Raw genomic sequence first — 6,000 nt, forward strand, 5'->3', positions numbered from 1 at the left:
GTGTGTTCTTAAATACCTGCATCACCTTATTTACAGTAATTAGGGTTCATCTTGTAACATTCACTCTCCTGAATAATCCCAATGAGACTGCTTTAGTGGGATTCTTTGGTGACGCTAGTATGAGTAAAAATTTCCGAATCGGCATCATTGTTTGCAAACTAGATAACTCCCTGTGAATCAAAGTCTTCTCTGGTTTCTGTAGAAATTCAGATTGAATTACATAGTGAAAAGAAATGATAAAGTCCATCCTTAGCTCTCAACAGTCATTTTCTGTTTTCCTAGTAAGAGAACCAAACAGGCCAAATTAACAGATGCTCTGTAGAGGGTTACGGAAAGGTACAAATTTAATTTCCATTTGAGCAAAGTATTCATATACACAGTTTACAGTTATTGGAGATGTGGTCCGTTTAATTTGTGTTCATCTAAATCCCAAATCTGCAGTTCTTTTCTGGACACACTAAAAGGTACATTTTCAGACTGCTGTGCTGGAAAGGCGCCCAGAAAGCCCATTATTTCTTATTAACATTTAAGTTTATGTAGCATACGATTAAAGACATTTTCCTTAACAAAATCAATATTATCCTTTGCATTTAAAAACAGAAAATTCAAAGCATATTTGATGCATTTGTTGGACATAGAAGCAAATGCTTTGCTTATTCACAAAAGCCTCGGAGCAAGAACCATGTGGAAGTTCTTAACTCCTACTACACTGCACAAAGGCTGGGAAGCCCATAAACCAGACAAGCTTAGCCAACAAAGAAGCTGTTACTGGCTAGGGAGAACATTTTATGACTAGCAAATACATGGCACACAGAATTTTAGCTGTATTCAGCCACAGGACAATGCAAGTAACTTAACCTCGAAATTCCACAGTTAAGGCTGAAAACTTGAGCACCTGAGCTGATGCTCTGGCTTTAATTCATTTCTTGGGCCCAAAACAGAACCCTACAACAGTGCCCCAAATTTTCTTAACTGTGAATGTCCTGGCTTTTGTAGGTTTAAATCCGATCATTTATGCCCCTGCAACATTATATTTTTAACTACATTTCTTTTGGTAGCAAAATAAGGAAGTAGCAAGGTAGTAAGGAAGGAAGATTCATGTTTCTAATGAACATCTGGGTCTAGTATGATAACTTGCAAGCTCTCATGCTTCACTGTGTAAATAAGTGATCTACAAGATTTTGACAACAAATTTAATTTACTGCATTTAAGAAGCCCTTTTTCAGTCTCATACCAGGCTCTTTTTATAAATACATCATGATAAATGCCTTGTTCTGTAATAAATGCCCTTTCAGCAGCATTGCATTCACTGTACAAAGTTTAAACTGTTTGCCATTAAGGCCCCTGGTAAATGTGCAGCAAAATACATCGTAAATCCAATTAGTTATCCTGGTCCCCAAGACAGCTTTGATAGCATGAAGATGGGGGCAAGAGAGGCTAGCTTCTAGGTCCCAATGCATGGATGAAAAGAGAATGGCATTACATTTATTAGCAACCAAGGAACTTTTTAAAAAAGGGAAAGCCTATGGCCTCCGCCATAACTGTTAAGACTTCTGGCACAGAAAATTGCTGAGGGTTTTTTGTTTTTGTTTTTTTGGGGGGGAGGAAGGGGACATTGGGCAGGGGGGCGGCTTGGAAGCCCAGGGAAAAGCTAGCAGGTGCTGAGCTACACTCAAATTGCACAGACACATCTGTTAGGGTGACAGCACTACAAAAAGCAACTCCTTATCCAGCAAAGTGTAGGACAGAAATTACAGCTGAAAAGGAGCTGAAGATCACAAAAATAAAATTGTCAGGCAAAGGAGTGAAGGCACATGGCATAAAATAAAAACTATTAGGGCCAGATCCTCAGCTGGCCTATCTCCATTAACATCACTGGAGCTACAGTGATTTATACCAACTGAGGGTCTATCCCACAAGAAGTCAAAACAGTAAAATAGGTGAACTGGAATATCAGGCTGTGGCAGAGGATCTTAGTCTCTAAGGTGCCACAAATACTCCTATTCTTTTTAATAATAGGCTTTACTGAAACATGGTGGAACGACAAATGTTGATATTTACCAAGATATGAAGGCACAACAACTAGTTGAGGAAGTAGTCCTGAACCTACAAGGTTCCATAGAACCTAAAGAGATACAGATGGTGAGTGCAGAGGACCCAGGCAGTAGAATCTGTATGGATACAAATCTCAAGTAATAAAAATACAAGTCTACTACTTGCCTCCTGATAAGGGAAAGGATACTGAGACACAGTGTTGACAGGGACCAAAGAGGCAATTAAATCTAATAAGAAAATAGTAGTTAGTGACTTCAGCTGTCCTCCAGTTTCTGGTCAAGAATGATTTAGAGAGGCAATTTTTTTATGACTTCTGGAAACAGCTGGTGCTAGAGAATACAAGAGTAAAAAGGCTGCTCTGGATTTTGTGCTAAATAATGCATGAGTAGGGCCCTACCAAATTAAGGGTCCATTTTGGTCAATTTCACCGACATAGGATGTTAAAAATTGTAAATTTCATTATTTCAGCTATTTAAATCTGAAATTTCATGCTATTGTAATTGTAGGGGTCCTGACCTGAAAAGAAGTTGTGTGTGTGGGGTGGGGGGGTTGCAAGGTTATTGTAGGGGGGTTGCGGTACTGCTAACCTTACTTCTGCGCTGCTGCTGGCGGCGGCGCTGCCTTCAGAGCTGGGCAGCAGGAGAGTGGCGGTTGCTGGCCGGGACCCTAGCTCTGAAGGCAGAGCCACCGCCAGCAGCAGTAAGGATGGCACAGTATGATATTGCCACCCTTACTTCTGCACTGCTGCCTCTAGAGCTGGTCCCTCAGTAAGCAGCCACCACTCTCCCGTCGCCCACCTCTGAAGGCAGCAGTGCAAAAGTAAGCGTGGCATGGTATGGTATTGCCACCCTTACTTCTGCGCTGCTGCTGGCGGGCACTGCCTTCAGAGCTGAGTGCCTGGTCAACAGCCGCTGTTCTCCGGCCACCCAGCTCTGAAGGCAGTGCAGAAGTAAGAGTGGCAATACCATGACCACTCTAAAATAACCTTGTGACCCCCCCTGCAACTCCCTTTTGGGTCAGGACCCCCCAATTTGAGAAACGTTGGTCTCCCCTGTGAAATCTGTATAGTATAGGGTAAAAGCTCACAAAAGACCAGATTTCACAGGGGTAGACCAGATATCATGGTCTGTGATGCGTTTTTCATGGCCGTGAATTTGGTAGGGCCCTACTCATGAGAGTTGGTTCAAGAAGCAATAGTGACCAAGTATAGTTATAGTTATTGTAATATAATCATCATAATCAGGAGAGATACCATACCAAAAACCTAGTATTCACACACTATGAAATAAAAAGGAAAAGGAAACTGGTCAAAGAGACCATAATGTCTAAAGTAAGGAAATTAAAATACATACAATCAGCGTTGAGGCTATACCATAACAGTGTCACAGAAGACATCATGCCCTTAAATAAAAAAGGAAGCAAGAAGACCAGAGGAGGTGCTCAAAGTGTCCAAGGTGTATGAACAGACTGACATATTAAAGCACACTACATTACCAGTTCCGGATAGCATACATGCAAGGATAATAAAGGAATGTAAGAATTAACTGACTGAGGCCATGTCTACATGAGAAAGTTGAACTGGTTTAACTAAAGGTGTGAGTTTAAACTGATTTAGTTAAACCACTCTTATTTCAATATAAACCAGGCTTGTTTCAGTTTAGTTTAAGTCAATTAGGAATCAGTTTAAGGTTAGCTGAAATAAACGGCTCTTAAACCGAAATAAGAATGTCGGCACGGGGGGGCTTGCACTGGTTTAACTAAATGGATTTTAAAATCAATTTAACTGCTGTAAACTTTCTTGTGTAGACAAGGCCTGAGTTACTATCAAAAATATCCAGTCTCCCCAGTACTCCAGAGGATGGGAGCAAATGTGTTATCTATCTTTGGGAAAGACACTAGTAGTGAATCTGGGAATTACAGTCCCATGAACCATACTTTAGTACCAGGCAAATGTACTGAAATGCTTATTAAAAGCAGGTTTATGAGACAACTAGAACAGAGGGAATGACAGCTTATTCAAGTATCCTTCCTGGCAAGGCTGTTATTAGGTTCATCTGAGCTTAGGGGCAAAGTTACCCAGCAACCCCCAGCTGCTGTGCAGTGAATTAATATAATACTGCCAAAGAGATTGTATTTTGGCTGATTGCAGTGATGGGTCTTAGTTCCATCTGTTCTCTTCCCCAACCACCCACCTACAGCTCTGTCTGCTGCTGCTAACTAAGCCCCATTCTAGTTTTGTGGTCATATGATGAAAACAAATTAGTTTACCCCATCCGCTACAGCAGACAGCATGCCTAAAACACAAAAACACTATGTCAAAAATTGGAAGTCATTCTGAAATCTGTAACACACACACACACACACACACACACACACACACACACACACACACACACAGTTGTGACTTTCATTTCTGTCTTTGCACTGTCTAACAATGTCAATGCTAGCCATGCACGCAAAGGTTAGCATCATTTAGTGCTGCTGCTTCGGAGAGCCAGATTGAGACGGCTCAGCCTTTAAGGCAACTTGCTCAGGACAGCTATTGATGAGGGTACTAGCAACCCAAACAGACTAGTCCTTGTTGACCCGCTGAGGAACAAACTGGATTATCTGCTATCATTGTGCCTGGCAAACTGGATGGAGAGATAGACTAGGCTGGCTCTTTCTCAGACTGGAACTCCAAGTCCACCTAAGGGCACTGATTATTCACCACTGATACTTTCCTATCTTAACACCACAAAAGTCTCTTGGGTACAAAAGAAAGGAGCGAAATCAGTTCTCTAATCTCCTACTAAAGTTTTTAACTTTTTCTTATGTTAAGGCTCATTCTCTACCACTGCCATGCTAACTTACTGCCTGTTGGCCTTTTGATGGCCTTTCCTGGTCCATGTGTCTGATTAACAGCTTCAATCACTCCCCAATTTTTTTTTAAAGGCCCTCAATATATAACTGGAGCACAACTGAGATGACTGCATCAAGAACAAAAAACTAATCATATGCTGTGGTAGCAGTACATTCTACTGCATCTCGGACAACAAACATATGCAAGGAAGTAAGGGGAAATAAAAAATCCTCAAATCTATGTACAGATTAGCCAAACTTTGGGCCCAGGTGCATAGGAGACAGCAAGTGCTGTGTTCTTGTTTACTTGCTTACTGCAGGTGGGCAGAGTCTTGGCGCTACAACCCCGTCTACTCAGATGAGCCCTTGCGAGGGGCATTGTAATTTGATTCTGCTATAGATCAGCAGCAAGTTACTATCAGGTCCCTTCCCTCGCCAAGTAAGGAGGAAGCAGTGGAGGAAGTATGATTCAGCTATGCCAACAGAAACAGGTTATGCATCACCCCTTGCTCGGAGGGGTGCCTACAGAAACGCTCTATCCCCGTAGAATATACTGCTGAATATACAGAGCAGATTAGGAACCTTTTAGAAGTCTTGCAGAAATTCTCCAACAAACTCTTCGTGATTGCCCACAGTGTCTGCCCTCAAACAGTGTAAAAGCAGATTACTTAAACTTCACTGAACCCTTGTGTGGCCACTCTCATTCAGAATTATAACATCACCTTAAATCAAAAATTAAATTAAACTGAATTAAAGTGATTTTAATTCTGAATGAGATTTTCCATGTAGGAGTTTAATGCAGTTTAACTATCCACTTTAAATTCACACCTTTAGTTCATTCAGGTTAACTTTTCTGAGTGTACCCAGTAAGACAAGACCCTAATGATGTCTTATGAGTAACTCTGAAAGGAGTCAACTTTGATTTTGTATTAATTTTTGACAGATAACTATTTATTACAGTTGTATATTTTTTCCATTATTATTTACTTACATTTTTGCACTAGTAGGAAATTTTATAAGCTGCACCTCACATGACTTATTTGTTCAAAATGTGATGAAGAAGTCAAAATTCCTAACAAATTCAGAAACAAAATTATTTTTCAG

This window comes from Malaclemys terrapin, chromosome 12, assembly GCF_027887155.1.
Source record: "Malaclemys terrapin pileata isolate rMalTer1 chromosome 12, rMalTer1.hap1, whole genome shotgun sequence".
Classification (NCBI taxonomy): Eukaryota; Metazoa; Chordata; order Testudines; family Emydidae; genus Malaclemys; species Malaclemys terrapin.